At 45.0% G+C, this 17,189-nt stretch overlaps 1 long non-coding RNA gene across 2 annotated transcripts; it reads left to right on the forward strand.

Annotated features, from left to right (window-relative positions):
• Nucleotides 1–29: 29 nt before the first annotated feature.
• On the forward strand, nt 30–15,891 carry LOC311598148. Of its 2 annotated transcripts, none has more exons than XR_014779492.1 (3): nt 30–396; nt 3,707–3,821; nt 9,196–15,891. It is a non-coding gene; the product is annotated as an uncharacterized lncRNA (long non-coding RNA). The 2 variants fall into 2 exon arrangements; XR_014779493.1 differs by lacking the exon at nt 30–396 and adding an exon at nt 736–1,866.
• Nucleotides 15,892–17,189: the final 1,298 nt, after the last annotated feature.

Consider the following 17,189-nt stretch of genomic DNA (forward strand, 5'->3'; position numbering starts at 1 on the left):
GGTGCACAGAGACCCGAGGCAGCCACTACCTTACATGGCTGCCACAGGCACCGCCGGCCTGTGGACGCAGCTCGACCCAGGGTGCGGTCGTCTGTGGAACTGTAAAGCGTGGGAACCGGGCGGAGGTTGGGGCAGAACGAGTGGGGCACACCTGGCCCTGGGGCCTCGGGCGTGCGGCCAGTCTCAAGTCGGGAAGCTGAGGTTGGTGGCGCAGTCACTGCCTACACTGTGCACAGCCCATTGCTGATCCTAGGTGCTTCCTGCGCGTGGTGAGATGCTGCTGGCCACTCCGGTTACCTGCGTGAGAAGAATCCTAAGAGTCTCCGCTAATTTGCCTTCCTTCTAGGGACACGGGATCTCTGTGGTGAGGTCAGAGCCTCACTGCCACAGCAGAAGGTAGTAAGGAAGCGCGCAGGGCTCAGCGCCTAACTTCCGCTCAGACTCTAGCTAAGTCAGCCTCAAAGCATGTGGTGGTGGGGGGCGGGGGGCGGCGGGGCGTGTTGTATGCTGAGTGTCTGACAAGCTAACTCATATTGAGGGAACCTTGTTTTAAAACTTCAGAAACCAGGCCCACCTGGGCATTAGAGCAGCTTACCCTTCCTCCACAGTTGTCTCCGACCCTCATCCCTCAGACTCCCTGCTTCCCTCAGCTAATCAAAATTAACTATAAAGTCACATCTAATTCTTGCTCTCCTGGGAAATCCCACTTTGGGAGCCATGCGAGTACAGTACTGTGGACGTATGAGGAATGGAGAACCAGAAGCAGGCCCTCTTCTGGTACTCAGCTCTTTTTTTTTTTTTTTTTTTTTTTTAATGGGATCCTGGCTTGGCCACTTGCCTCATGTTCCCACAAAGCTCCAAGCCCTGCCATGTCCTGGAAATTAACAATGTAAGCCAAGTCCTGAAAATTGACATTCATGATTATGCTCCTATTAGCATAGTTTCAAAAGGTGACCCAATTTTTAATTTTATTTTTATTGTGTTGTGTATGCTTGTCAGTATGTGTGCCACATGCGTGCAAGTCGCACTCAGAGGCCAGAACTGGAGTTACAGCTAGTTGTGGGATGCCCAGTGTGGGTGCTGGGAACCAAACCCGGTTCCTCTGCAGACTTATAGCAATATTATAAAGTTCTGAACCCTTCCCCCATCTCCCCCCCCCAAAAAAAACTCACCCCCACTAACAACAAAATTAAGAGCAGTATTGCTACACATCTTTAATCCCAGCACTTGAGAAGCAGAGGCAGGTGGATCTCTATAAATTCGAGGCAAGCCTGGTATAAGGAGTGATTTCCAGGACAGCCAAACAAACAAACAAAACCAGGAAAAAAAAAAAAAAGCAAAGTTCTGGAAGCCCTGCTGTTAACAAGCATGGTCCAGGATGTCAGCTTGATGGATTTGGATAGCGTCTTCTGACCTGACCCCCCTACAGCAGGACAGCTGCTGAGGCTTCCAGGCTCTCACCTGCAGACACCTGTACAGGGAACCTGCTCCCAGTCTGAACGGAAGTGCCTCTGTGAGCATCCCTCATAGTGATCCAGCAAAACACTTCTGCTGGGTTGATGGTGGCCACCCCCAAATTCACTACATTTGGAACCTCAAAATATGACCTTATGTGCAAACAGAGCCTTGATCTGGGGATGTAGTTCTGTGGAGAAGGTTCTTTCCTACCTGGATCCCCAGGACCACAAACAGTACATGAGGGGTGTCTGCATAGGAAATTGTCAGTATCTTTAGATGAGGCTTTGTCTTAGAGGATCCTAAGTGCAGTGACAAGTGTGTCCACGTGACCCCTGCACTATCAGAGCACCCAGGCAGACCACTATGTGCGGCTTCAGGCTCCTGCAGATTCAGATGCTGCAGACCAAAGTAAGGCCCAGCTATCTTCTCTGTGACCCAGGCTTAGGGGAGATAGAGCAGTATCCAGGCCAAGAACAGCATGGAGTTCAGGAAGGGGATAAATGATCATTGGCAACCTTCAATGTCTGAGGACAATGGCTGGGGGAAGGGGAACTATGCTGAGTTTCAGATAAGAACTGGATATGGCAGAGGAGCCTGGGACACTGGCAGGTTGTGTTCCTGTCTCCGCCAGGGAGGGCCTCGGCAGCCCATGGCCTAGGAACCTACTACAAGAGACTCCAGCACAAAGACCACGAGGTGCAGCCTATCTCTCTGAAGCCCCGAGGCAGGCACATAGCAAGGCACATCTGCAGCTGCTGGATGGCCTAGCCTGGACCTAGCCTGAATTCCAGGGTGCCGTCTGGTTGATTCTGCAGGATATATGTCTTTGGCGCCAAATCGCATCTCTTTGTAGGTGTGAACAGGCAGGTGAGGTCTGCTAGGCCCTGAATATGTAGCTCCCTTGTCTTTTCCACTCTTATGGGGACTAGGCAGTCTGCTGACATTGGCGGAAGGGGGCCCAGGGCCAGCAACAAAAGAACAGGACTGCTAAGGGCAAAGATTGACTCCGGGCGGGTTAGAGCCTTGCTGGTCATAGAATTGGGTCCTCCTTTGCAAATGCACAACAGGCTTCAAAATAAGACAGTTCCAGGAAAGCGCTAAGGATGGCCAGGCTGTGGGGTAGGTGGACTATTCTGAGAATGAGGGGTTGTGAGAATGCTTACTGTTAGGGGAAGCTTGGCCCATTTCAAACCATCATGGACAGATAGGGCCAGTTTCTTTTCAAACCACCACTGAAGAAACCAGGGAGGCCCCTGCCCATGGCCCTCACTGAAAATGGGCCATGAGCACATTTTAGCTCCTCTGTGGCTATCAAATGTGAATGTCATCTAGACTGAGAGACAAGGGGCCTCATAGGCCTGGGGCCTGGGTCTGAGGTTAAAGTCCAAAAGAAAAGAAGAGTTGCCCAGGCTTGGGGCCTTGCTAACCCTCTGCTCACTATGACCCTGGTAGTGTTCTCAGAACCAGACAGGGCTAGACATTGCCAGAGCTCGCATGCCTTGTGACCAAGCAGGCCTGAAAATGGCAAAGCATCCTATCTGCATATCACTCTGCATCTTTCTACCCGTACAGAGCCAAATTCAGAACCATCCCCCCCCCCTCCCGAGCAAAGATCTGCTTTGGACCTCAGCTTAATTTCTTTCCAGCATGGGATGACTCCTAGAGTCACAGGGAGGGCAGGTTGTCACTGAGTTACAGTGTAACCCAGTCAATGATTCACAGAAACTTCTATTAATAGGTGACCTTCTTTAGGCCTGGGGGTCTGCTCACTGCCTCCCTTACTTTGGGTTGACTCTGACCCCTCCCCAGAAAGGACCCCCCATCTGAGAATGAGGAGTAACATATTGGAGGTAGCTTGGCCCATAGCGAGCATAGAGATGGACAAGTGGCCCCTTTGCCCTGGGAGGCATCTGAGCCAGCCCAACAAGTCCTTATCACCAGGCCATGGTTCTCATTGAACTTCTCCAAGACAAGGCTGTGTTAGGTTTCTGTGTTTATCACATAAAAAATAATGTATGCATTCTATTAATTAAAGTATCACATTTTATTGTCAGCTATAACTACAAATTTAGTATTAAAATGCTTCAAGTTTTAAGAGCCAAAAGTTTTGCTTCTTTTCGCTAAAAATATTCTCGACCATACAGCAAGCCTCAAAGGCTGAGCACAGTGTCCCCCTCCACAAGAGATAACTCAGCTTGTGTGGATTGCTTTTGCAGCCCACGGAGCCAAAAAATCCATCTTCCTACAGGAGAACGTTTCCAGGAGCCGCCTTCGCAGGGGCACACACTGAAACTTGCCTATGCAGCCGTGTCCTGGAGTTCTAGTCACACTGGTCAACAGTGGGAGCTCAGAACTAAGGGAAGGTGAGGTCCAAATGGAGGTACAGTAACTGCTTGTGGCCAGGAAGTCTCCATCCCTGTAGAAGGAGGGGCGCTGGCGGCCAATCCATGGTGGCGATGCAGAGTATGACATCTACGTATTCTACTCCGTGTGGTATCATCTGCTATATCCTGACAAAAGATCACCCACCTTCCTGTGTACAGAGGTGGGGTGCAGGTCTGGAGGGCCCTAATATTATATGATGCATGTGGTTCACAGCCCAGTTAATAACAGGAGGAGCCTGAGTATGTCTAAGCAGTGCAATATTTATTATAAAGACACGTAGTGGTACCTAGCATGTGAATAACTGTCACAAAGAGCCTCCCAACAAGATGGAGTCCTCTCTCCCTGTGAAGTAACACAAAACAGGTGGGATGTCTGAAAGCAAGACAGCGAAGGACCGTGGTCTCTCAAAGATGAACACCCAGCTCTATTAGCTTCCCAACTGCAGAGGAGCAGGAAGAACCACGCAGTGGTTTCCACGTTGGGAAAGCCATGAGACCTGGGAGAGGGAATCATACGGTCCTTTAAGTGTTCCGCTGAGCACAGTTCACCCAGAAAAAGAAGAAGCCATCTCATCCTAGAAGAGAAGGTGAGAGAAGGTCAGAGCGAGCAGGGCTGGGACGCCCTTCCCTGACAAGTCCAGGAGGCTCAAAATCCACCGTCACTGACTAAAACTGAACTCCAAAAGTGTGTGGCTTCATGGAGGGCATAGTCACCCTTGAGTGAGCTCTACTCTGGTCTTATTTATAACCACAAGCCACAAAAGGTCAAACTGTTTATAAACAATTATACCACAGAATAATAATACAGAATATAGAAATAGTCAACTCACATTTTCTGGAATCTAACCAGAAATATTAGGCAAAGCTGCAAGAAAATTTGACCTATAATTAAGAAACAAACCAATTTACTGACCCAAGACCAGCAGAAGGGCATTTAAAAAGTCTAACTGTTTGGAAACTACAACAATCCAACCAAATTTCTAGAGGTGAAACTGTGTACATGGGATGAACACACTGAGTGTGACAAGTAATAAAGGAGATGTTCAAGAAGGGAAGACCATGCATGTGAGGCCAGAGTTCTACTAGCTTTTCACAGGAAAGGATCGGGGTGATCAGTGACGTGTCATTAAAATGTTTAGAGCTGGGGTTCCAGAAAAACAGAAAGGTGGACAGATCTGAACTTGTCCTCTGGCCTACACATGCACATATGCACGAGCGCACACACACACACACACACACACACACACACACACACACACACACACACCACGAGAGAGAGACAGACACACACACAGAATGTGAAAAGGAATGGATATAAATGTATCATGGTACACTGTTAAGTGGAAATCTTAAGAGGGACCATAGGAAGGAAGTAAAGATCTGAACTTGACCTGAACACCAGGTCTGTACACCAGGTAGAAAACAGCCCCGATTAACAGACTTGAAATTCTGCACATATCTTGATCTTTTCACATGTATTTTAGTTGATCTTAAAATTCTAGGAAGCCGACTTAGGTCATGAGTTCAGTTTATGTCTCTGTTAGACTGAGATCACACTGGCTCTTCCTGCTTAGAGTTCTGTCCCTAACTTCCAGCTCTCAGCTAAGAAGCCATCAGGCTGACCCTACTTCCCTAAGCTCTCTCTTCTCCAACCTGTGGAATGTCTCTTTATTTTCTGTAGACACAAGCTGCAAATAAAAGTATGTTTTTATGCACGAGCTAGCAGTTTTATAGCACAGGTTTTACTATATAGCCTGGACCCTCCCTTTTACAATCTTAATTCTTAAACCTTGTCTGTGTTCCAGACTCAGGTGCCCTGTCCTGGCACAGCACTACACAGCACATCTGTCACTCTTTCTGACACTTCTCTTTACCCATGCGGCCCTGGAGCTCATCTCTTTCTGGAGAACTTTGTGTTTGTAAGTTCTGGAAGCCAGAGGTTGGGTTGGTAGTGAGCCATCCTTCGGTCCCAGGGATTCTGTGTGCTCTGAGGGTCACTTGACATGAGTCAGGGCAGCAGCTGGGGCTACAGGCCATGGGCACATGTTCATCTCTCTATTACCTGCTCTCATCTCTCCACCTCTCTTCTTCTTCTCCTCCTTCTTTCTCCTTCTCCTTCTCCTTCTCCTCCTCCTCCTCCTCCTCCTCCTCCTCCTCCTCCTCCTCCTTCTTCTTCTTCTTCTTCTCCCAGCTCTCTGGAAGCAGGAGGATCTCTGTGAGACCTGGCTCCCTTTACCAACTTTTTTCTTCTCTCTCCCTCCTTTCAGAACACATTTGTATTGATGCTCTTTAAAATGCACCTTAAGCCTGTGGTCATATAGAAACTATATGCCTCTGCCTGGAGCTTCTTTTCTAGAGTTACAGAGCACCGAGGACATACTGAAAGGCGGAGAGCTCACTCAACTGCCCCAGAGATTAAGAGGCAACAACATAGCATCAGTCACGTAAAAACTGAGTGGCAGCTGTTGAAGAGACATTAACTTCATCAGGCTGATGAGGTGGCCAGGCTTTCTTAGGTATTGCACACGGGGGTTACAACCTGTGCCCTAGTCAAGTCTAGCCACCAGTCCCTCATAAAACCAATAAAAAGCCAAATTAAAAGTGGAAAGCAGAAAAAGACTTATTCAATGTGGCCACATTGGCTAGAGGGACAAAAAGACCCAGCAACCTGAGGTGAGATCAAAGTGCAAACAGAGAACTATTTGAAGTGAAATCTCTTTCTAGAATGCAAGTGCTCTCTCTGGCTGGCACCCTTTCTTTTTAGAATAAGATTCCTGGGGAAATTTCCCACTTAGGGAGGGTCTGATGTTTAATAGTCTGATAGTCAGACCAAGAAAGGCAAATGTTTCTTCAGAGTATCTGCATTTCTGCCAGGCTGGTTATGGCTTTAGCATGGCAAATCATATGCACATACACGTGTGCATGTGCACACACACACACACACACACACACACACACACACACACACACGTGCGCGCGCGCATGCACAGAGAGGCAGAGACATTGAGACAGAGATGGAGAGAGAGATCATGTTTCTTTGCTGGTCACACAAGAGGATGGCAAGTGTGTCCTGGCTTCTGTGGTAGCAAGCCAATGGATGTTGTAAAGAAGGGTCTGGCCCTCTCAGCCCACAGTGCTCAGCCACCTCACAGAATTACAGAGTCAGCAGTGCAGAGAGGCTGCAGCGACTCATGGCTATTTCGTAGACCTTCCACGTGAGTTCAGGCTATTGCTTCCCAAGCTCCTCTGCCGTGCTGGGACACTTTTTTCAGTGTCATTTCTATCCTCTGAAGGCACCAGTTTTGCCACTATGAGTTCAGTGTCTTCCAATTGTTTCACACTTCGTCATCTTCCCCTTTGGTTTCTGCTTAATAGCGTCTCAGCTTGTCCCCTCTGAACATGTTCATTTCCGCCTGCTGGAGGCATGCTGCGTATCGCACAGACTGCTCAAAGGTCTGAGGAGGGATGGTTACAGGCCTGTTTTTTCTCTAGGCTTGGATGATAAATCGATCATCCCAATTCTTAGAATTTTCTCAGAGCACATGCAAAACCCAACACTGTAGTCTCCAGAATATGGGTCAGGTTTGTGCACACGTTCAGGCTACGTATCTGGGAAGATGTTGATTTGCCAGAGGAGTCTATAGCACCCAAAGCCTAGGCGAGAAGGTTTGTGATATCTTTTCTGCCTGCCTAATTAATATAGCTTGTTTCGGAATGGTTGTTAAGAGGGTTCTAACCGAGCTGTGTTAGGAACTACTAGCTCTGCCTTGGAAAGCCACAGTAACGGAAGAAGAGGGGGCTGAAATCTCACTTTCTGGTCCAATCACACCTCATAGTTATCATCTGGAAACAGGTGGGAAGGAGATGTGGCCAGATTGTGCTGGCTAGTTTTATGTCAACAGGACACAAACTAGAGTCACTGGAGAGGAGGGAGCCTCAATTAAGAAATTAAGATCAACTGTGTAGGCAAGCCTGTAGGGCATTTTCTTTATTAGTGGTAGATGAGGGAAGAACCGGCCCATCCCTGAGCTGGTAGCCTGGGTTCTATAAGAAAGCAGGCAGAGCAAGTCATTAGGAGCAAGCCAGTAAACAGCATCCCTCCATGGCCTCTCTATTAGCTCCTGCCCTGATTTTTAAGTTCCTGTCCTGACTTCCTTCATTGATGAACAATGATGTGGAAGTGTAAACCCAATAAACCCTTTCCTCCCCAAGTTGCTTTGGTCATGGTGTTTCATCACAGCAGTAGTAGCTCTAACTAGGCCAGCCTTCCAGTAAGGGCACTTCCTACTTTGTTCTGATAGAATTGGTTCTTCTTCTTCTAATGAATTTTCAATGCACTCTGTGGCTCTTCCTAAGTGTGTAAGCAAGCACGTAGAGCAGGTCAGGTCAAAGCCATTTAATAAGAAACCACCATAGAATTTCAGGTGTTTGTCACTTGTAAGAGTTTTCATATTAGTGTAATTGAGGGAAAATAGCTTTAGCTAACTTCAAGCATTAAAAACAAACCATCTAGAAATAATAAAATAAACATTTTTGTAGCTCAGCAGCAGCATGCTTCTGCAGATGAAAACAATGTTTGCATTGTGGACAGTAACTACCTGAATGGGAAGGCTGGATGATTACAAGGACCTTTCACTGTCCATTGGTGACTTGTTTTTTTATTCTTAAAATATTGTTATTTCAGGGCTGGAGAGATGATTCAGTGATTAAGAGCACTGGTTGCTTTTCCAAAAGTCCTGAGTTTAATTCCCAACAACCACATAGTGGCTCACAACCATCTACAACATAATTTTATGCTCTCTTCCGGTATGTAGGTGTACATGCAGATAGAGCACTCATACACATAAATAAATAAATAATTTTAGGTTTTTCGAGACAGGGTTTTGTTTGTGTAGCCTTGGCTGTCCTGGAGTCACTTTGTAGACCAGGCTGGCCTTGAACTCACAGCGATCCACCTGCCTCTGCCTCTGCCTCCCGAGTGCTGGGATTAAAGGCATGTGCCACTACGCCCAGCTACGAATAAATAAATCTTTAAACATATTTTACTATATTTATTTATTTATGGGCACCATGTCATGCATATGGAAGTCAGAGAACAACTTGTAGGAGTTGGTTCTCTCACCATATGGATCCTGGGGTCAAACTCAGGTCATCTGGCTTAGCAGTAAGCACCCTATATTCAGTAAAACCTGCTGAGCCATCTTACTGATGACTTAAAAAAAACTTTAACACTATTGAGCCAAATTTGGGTAGATCCCTATATGACCCTAACTGAAGACTGTATACCTGAACTACGTGTTTGCTTTCATCATTGTCTTTGTTAAAGAGCTGTTTTACTCCTTTGTCCACTTAGCACAATCAGAAGAAGAGGAGGAGGAAAAGGAGGAGGAAGAAGAGAAAGAAGAAGAAGAAGAAGAAGAAGAAGAAGAAGAAGAAGAAGAAGAAGAAGAAGAAGAAGAAATAGACACCATTAGTATGGTCTGTTATTCTGCATAATTGGGCAAAGTGAATCAGAGAGACCATACTTAGAGGCCAGGAGGCCAGCAGGCACTTTCCTCCTCTCAGTCTTAGGACTCAGATAATCATTGTGTGGGAACAACAGTATAGCTGCATCAGGATGGACATTGGGTTTCTTTCCTCCATGCACAACAAGAAAAAGACGAGTTGTGCAGAGACTGACAAGTGAAAAGGTCTGTGATAGGCAAAGCTCTCAGCATGAAAACGAGGACACGTGGTCTGCACCAGGGCCATTACAGGCCCAGTGATTACTGTAGTGAGTTCCATGTCAGTTGTCTTTAGACCTACATGCTAAACAGAAGCATTTTGTTCCTGGTTCTGGTGCTTCTGTATCATCAGCTGTTGAGTCTGTGCCCCACGTATACTGAAGAGAAGATGGATGGGTAACTGCTGTGCAAAACTTTTCTCTGTAAATTCTGACTTAAAAACAAGAAGTCATTATAAGACATGTCTAAGCCAAAAGAGCAGATTTTCACTTGCCTCAATTATAGTCTTCTTCAATGATCTAATTCTAAAAAAATAATAGAATGCCAATGAGTTCGTAAATGAGCACATTATATGAAGAAGAAATCACATAGGGAAACACAGGTGGGCCAGAACGAGAGAAGGCAAAGGCCCCAGTGTGCAGAAACCTGGTCGGAGGAGTGTGCGGCAGAAGGTACAATATCCTGTGCTGTGGCAGGGGATGCTGAGGCAGGGGCAGGTCAGAGAACCACAGCTGTGCCGCCCCTACACCGAACCTTAACAAAAAACTTACTGAATCTCTAGGCAGCAATGTGATGCCCACCTCAGGTGAAAACAGAACCAGAAAGATGCTGACAGGGCAATGCAAGAAAAAACTGAAGAAAAGGAAAGGACCTGAGGAGCAAAGATGAAACAGCGTATTACCGTATCGTATAAAGACAATTTAAAAATCAGAATAAAAAGAAAATGCACTAATAATTTGAAAGGAAGACAGAGTAGGTAAGATGTTGGAAGCCTGGGGTGGGGATTTATGAAAAAGCCTATGGATGGTTCTACTAGGAGTGTACATTTGAGTGCATGAATCTAATGCCGAAGGCATGTGTCCAAGGGTAGCATTGTAATTCCTAAAGCTCTAGAAAGAGGCTATTGCTGGGCAGCTGTTTCCTTTGAATTGAAACATGTCCTCCAAGAAGGAAGTTCCTAAAACTCAGGGAGCTAACTGAAATGAGAAAGTTTAGGGAGCTCATGAAATTCACGAAACTTTGGAAACAGAAACTCAGAACGTCATAAGATTCACAAGGCCCCAGAATGGTTATAAAAGCAGTGAACAACTGGAGGAGATTCTCCAGACAGCTGAACTGCCTGCAGGCCCTGCAGAAAATTCTAAGGATACAGCTTTTGTGAGTCATCACCCATGCTGGGGGCTGGGGATGAGCTTTATAGCTTTGCCCCTCTAAGCACCCTCTCATGTTTTTTGTAAAGTAACTCCAGTAAGGCGTAAGTAAGGCAGGCTTGAGTGGAGTTTTTTTGCTCTTTCGTAGTAACCTGTCTGGGAAGAATAGATGCTTGTTTGTATCTCCCCAGGAAAAATTTCACCACAGAAGCCCTGGCGCTGTGGGCAGCAGGTGGACCAACAGTTTGGATCCTGGAATGGACTGTGTACTTGAAACAATGTGTAAACATGTGCAGGAGAACGAGGCCACTGCTTTTCCTGAATGAATAGTGAACACGAGCAGCCAGTGCCTCCCCATCCCTTGTCTGTAGCTATGCAGTACACCTCCATCCATGAGGTACTGGGCTGATACCAGGAAGGTACTGTTCTCCTAAAGTTTACATGACGTGTTTTAGTGTGTTAAGCGGTGGGTACCCTGAAGGGCCAGCACAGGTGCCTGCCTTCTCTTGTTGCTCTTGACAGAACAGGCTTCCCTAGCAGTGTCTATGAGAAGATTTGAAATGACTCTAAGATTTAAAGTGGCCTGTTACTTTACATTTTGGTAGGACCTTTAAGGACATCTTTGTCCCTGGCTGATAATGACAGAAGAGCTTCAATATTGGTAATATACATTTTCAAATTGTATCAGGAAAAGTCACAAAGCGGTGGTTTTAGCTGCCAACAAATGAAAATTCACCATCCCTCTTCTGAAATTCTCTACTTAGTTTTGAGACTTACCACATTTTAATGCTCAATGTTCTCCACTTCTCAATATAACCTTACAAAGCACACAAAGAAACAAAACACAGTCCATTCCTAGGAGATAAACAGAAGCCATCTCTGGGGAAGCTTACACATTTTAATTAATAGGCAAAACCCATTAAACAGCTGTCTTAAATGTGCTGAGTGAGCTAAAGGAAATAACGGCAAAGAGCTAAAGGAAACTAGGAAAGCAAGGCAGACAGATGAGAATACCAACACAGAGGGAAATACAAAAAAGGAAACAAACAAATAAATAAAACTAGGAAAGCAAGGCAGACAGATGAGAATACCATCACAGAGAGGAATTACAAAAAGGAAACAAATAAAACTCATCACCTAAAAAATACAGCTACTGAAACTAAGAGTTCCCTCAAGAAGTTCAACAGACTTGAGCAGAAAGAAGAAATAAGAGAGCCTCAAGACAACTGGAATTATACAATCTGAAGAACTCAAATAAATAAAAATGAAAAATACAAACAGAGCAGAATCCCAGGAGCCAACAAGATAGCAAGAATATCAATGCATACATCCCGCTGGGGTCTTAGGAGTAAAACAGTGAGGGAAACACACAGGAAGAAATAAATGGTGGGTGAAAGAGAACTTTCCAAATCTGATCACAGGTTTGATAAAATTTCACATCTAAAAAATATTAGCAAATTCTAAATAAAATACACTCCCAAGGCTCACACCAAGACACACTGCATTCAGATTATCAAGGCCTAGACAATAAATTTAGAAAAAAGCAAGAGAAAAGTGACCAATCACAAAAAAGGAACCTTGGTGATATTAATAACTAATTTTATGTCAGACACTACTATCATTGCTGAAGGCAGGGAGCTAAGGTATTCAAAGCTGTGAAACAAAAACCAAGGACAGCAACAGCCTGTCAGATAGAAATTCTACATTGACCAAAAATGTAAAAATGCTCAAAGTAAGAAAAATGAGGCCGAAGGTTTACAAAGATACCCTTGCATTTGTTTTGTGTTGGCCACCGACTCCTGTGCATGGGATCTGCCCTACATGTGGTTGATATGACCAGTGAGATACCACTGGAGATAACGTAGGTCTGTTTGTTTAAAAAACAGAGCAAAGAAGTGGAACTGATCAGGTGCTGGGAAGATGGGAGGGATCTAGAAAGAGTTGGGGGAAGGGAAAACTTGATCAGAGTATGTTGCATGAACATTTTTCCAATTAAAAATTTTAAAAGGCAAAATTTTTTTCTACATCTCGCAAATATATTCTTCAAAAATGAAGGAGAAACTAATACAAAACAAAAACTGAAAGAGTTTGTCACCAGTAAACTTAGCCTAAGAAAACTGCTAAGGGAGTTCTTCAGGCCAAAGAAATGCTATACAAAGCTGTAAGAAATAAAGAAAACAGATTACATACAAGGGCAACAATAGTCCAGGTATTATACTTACATCTTAAGCCCTCTGTTTTCTATATAGTTTAAAAGATAAATCATAAAACAATAAATGTTATTGGGTCCATATGAATAAATATAATCCATAACAATCACAAAATAGTAAAAACCATGAAGTCTTTTCTTAACAGTAATTATGTCGGATGCTATAACACCCTAATTGGTCATCTGTTGAATTCTATTCCCTTTGTCTATGTTTAAACAAACAAAACAAAAAACTGCTCAAAAAAGTACATTACATATCATTATTGGTAAAAGGCTCAATTTACACACCTAAAGACATTGTCCTAAAATATATGGAGCAAAAATGGACAGAATTGAAGGAAAAATAGACAATACTGCAATAATTATGGAAAACTTCAAAATACCATTTTCATTAATCAACAGAGCAATCAGACACACATCAAAATGAAAAAAGAACTTAAACAGCACCATTATTAAATAATTAAAAACTAATTATACCCAATAGGAATGTACCAAACAGTGGCACATAGAACATTCTCTAGGACAGACCACAAAAATACCTCAGTACATTTAAAACTATTTATATTCATTAACTATACTTCTTAATTATAGTGGGATGAAACTAGAAATCATGAAAAAAAAAACGCATAATGCACACAAAGCATCCTGAAGGCCAGAGGCAATGGATGCCCTGGAGTAGGGTTATAGTACTTGTGAGCCTCTTGACATGGGTACTGGGAACTGGGTCCTCTGCAAGAGCAGTATATGCTCTTAACCACTGAACCATCTATCCAGACCCCAAGGAGTAACCTTTAAATAAAGAGGCGATACAAGTTCAAGTTGAACGTGCATTTGGGATAGACTTGTTCACAGTCCTTGCAGAAATCTCCAGACACAGCAGCGAACACTATGTCATACTGATGATACAGGGTCAGCGAGGCAACGAGAACAGATGAACGCGTCAGTCACATTTTTTGAAGAACACAACACAACAGAGCACAGCAGAAGCAGCTGAAGGACAGAGAGGAGGACCCTGGTACAGGACTACAGGTAGGTGGGTCCTTAGCCGAAGATGGTCATCTTTGCCACAGAAAGCAAGAGACATGCTCCAGACCTAGGGGTAGAGTGACAGCAGGGGCAGGGGTGAAGGATGAGGGACAGCAGGGGCAGGGGTGAAGGATGAGGGATGGGGTGAGATGTGCGGTTGAGCTCAGGAGCGGGAGCCCCTTGGCTCCATGCAGAACAGTCAGCAGGCTCTGCACAGCTAACAGCCAGCCGCTTGCATCACACGGAGAACAAGGAGACTCTGCAACTGTTAGGACACAAAGCAAAGGGAGCCACCACAGAGAAAAGAGACCAGGAACAGCAATACTGGAGACTAGGGGCCTTCCTGGAAGAAATTCTTGCTGACCAGAGTTTAGGTGGCTTGGAATATAGGAGGACTAGAACAGGGAGAGACAGGCAGAGAAGCAGAATTGATTTAAAAAAAAAAAACAGAACTGCACATGCGCATGTGTGTCGCTTTGCTAAAACTGAAGTGGCGAGGACTGCCCACTGAAAGGAACAGGACAAAATGAAAATCTGGTCCAGAGGGAGTCAGACCCCCCCACTTCACAGCCTGTACTCAAATGGACCATAGGAAAAGGGCTTATACCACAGTAAGAACATTGCTAAGTATTAGCTTAAAAGATAATTGCTGTTGATCTTTCAGGTATCTCAATAGAAAGACATATTAATCAAGACCAAAATAGTGTTATTTATAAGGTAAGTTAAAGTGTCGCTATGTTGGCACTTGTGGCTCTGATTCATTGGATGATGTTAAGTGAAAAACCAGTCAAGTTCCACACCTGAAAACTCTACCTGTAGTTTACCCATCTGACAAAGAGTTGGCTCGAGTTCTCCAGAATTGTTAAAGAAAGCCAGGTGTGGTGGTGTACTCCCATAGCCTCAGCATTTGGGGAGTTTGAGGATGGCCTGGGCAACATAAAGAAATCGTCAAAAAATGAAATAAAATAAAATAAAATGAGAGAGGGGAAGAGACGAGGAGAGAAGGGGGAAAACAGCACCAAGAACCCACGGAAACGTGGGCTCGAGTCAGAAGCCAATTGCTCCACAGAAGAGAAAACTCAGCTCACAAATGTGTCCAGCCTCATGAACGATGAAGGGAAAGCTGGGAGGAGCCCCAGTGGTTACCTGTCCACAACACTGGCAGACTGGGGCACTCAAAATCGTCAGGGCTTTCCTTCCGCACATTGCCATCGACTGTGAACTGTAGGACCACCTTTGAAAGTAGTTTGGCCTCGCTTGCTGAGCTGAACACGCAGAATCCGAGCAGTGTGACTGCCGAGAACAGAGCGGGAGGAGGAGCCTCCACACGTCTAGCTCGGCAGCATGTTTTGATAGCAACAATACGGAGGCCATACCAGTAAACATCAAGAGAAGGGGTCATAGAACGGCAAGTATAGTAAGGTCTGGCAATTTTGTATTAAGTAAAAAGTACAATTGTCCAAAGACTCATAACATTATATGACAACAAATTACAGGCATGTCCTTTTTGAAGGCCTAAGAAATGAGAGAAGGAGAAAGAAGCGCAAGAGAAAAAGTGGACCGCTCTCAGAAGGCAGGCCATAGAAGCTGACGCCACACTGGATCCAGCTCCAGCTCTAGGCGGTGAGCAGTACATCTGCCATTATTAGAAATAATTACTGTGGGGCTGGAGAGATGGCTCAGAGGTTAAGAGCACCGGCTGCTCTTCCAGAGGTCCTGAGTTCGATTCCCAGTAACCACATGGTGGCTCACAGCCGTCTATAATGTGATATGATGCCCTCTTCTGGCCTGCAGGTGTACATGCAGGCAGAGTGCTGTATACATAATATAAATAAATAAATCTTAAAAAAAAAAAAAAGAAATAATTACCGTTAGGGTTCTCTAAGGGAACCGAATCTATAGGATGAGTATGTGTATTCATTAACAAATACCAATTAATAAAGCTAAAAATCCGGTAGATTTTTTTGCTTTTTTTTTTTTTTTTTTTTTTTTGTCCATGAGGCTTGATGTCTCTGCTGGTCCTCAGTATAAGCCTCCTTCCTAAAGAAGGCGCCTCTAACGCCAGTGAATGAATGGGCTTGCCAGTGAGAGCAAGAGCAAGCAGGTTGAAAACAACAAGCTTTCCTCTTCTTCCATGTCCTTATCTAGGCTGCCAGGAGAAGGTGTGACTCAGATTAGACGTACATCTTCTCATCTCAAAAGATCCGCATTAAAGTGGACCTTCACACTTTGAATGATTTAGTAAGGAAAAAAAAATCCTTGATAGGTGTACCCAGCCACTTGGGGTTTACTCAATTCCGGATGTAGTTAAGTTGACAGGCAAGAATAGCCATCACAAGTAGCTAAAACACAGAGGCTATTTAAAAGCAGGTTGTGCACAGAGTCTGTCTCTAACCAGGAACTGCAATGCCTATTCAGTGGGCCCAACGCCTAACACCAGAGCGGAGCTGTAGCTGTGTTTCCTGGTCCCTTTTGGTCCTCACACACAACCTATTTCTCAAGTTGACTGTAACACCCCTTAATACCCAACGAGGAAAGAGGAGCCAAGAGAACTTTCAGACCATTAGGGTTGTGGGCAGTCAACTTCCCCAGACATCCTTGGAGCGAGGTCTTTGTGGCACCCAAATCCACAAGTGTCTCCCGTGCTCACCGGCCTCCAGAACTGGCTCATCTGAAGAGGTGAACAGAGGCAGCTTCAGCAACTGGATTAGATACAAACCGAGCCTGGGGACCTGACCAACTTCTATTTTCACTCTCAGTGACTGTGGCCTCCAGGTTCAGGGGCCACAGCTAGACTTGCCGGTGCCATGAAGGGTTTAAATAGCTAGATGCTTCTGAAAATCTGCCCTGTAGTCTCCCCAGAGGAAGCATCCCTGCTCTCATTACTCCTGTTCTTTCTTCATCGTATGGGCCCTGCCCCCCTCACCTGTGCTTGGATGCCCAGACTTGCCTGCACACGCTGTTTTACCAGCCTCTTACGTGACATCCACAAATGCCTCCATCTCCCTTCCCAGTCAGTACAGGAGTCTTAACAGCTGAGGGTGGGTACAATCCACGACAGTTTCCTCTGTCCATTCCCACAAGTATAAACTGAATACTCACAGATTAAAAAGTAAAATTACCCTCTACCCCAGTCAACATGTATAAAAGTGTTAACAATAATAATAATAAAGCACCGGGTGGTTGGTTGTGAACACCTCTAATCCCAGCACTAAGGAGGCAGAGGCAAGTGGATCTC

This window comes from Acomys minous, assembly GCF_964271855.1.
Source record: "Acomys minous genome assembly, chromosome: 5".
NCBI classification, from domain to species: Eukaryota; Metazoa; Chordata; class Mammalia; order Rodentia; family Muridae; genus Acomys; species Acomys minous.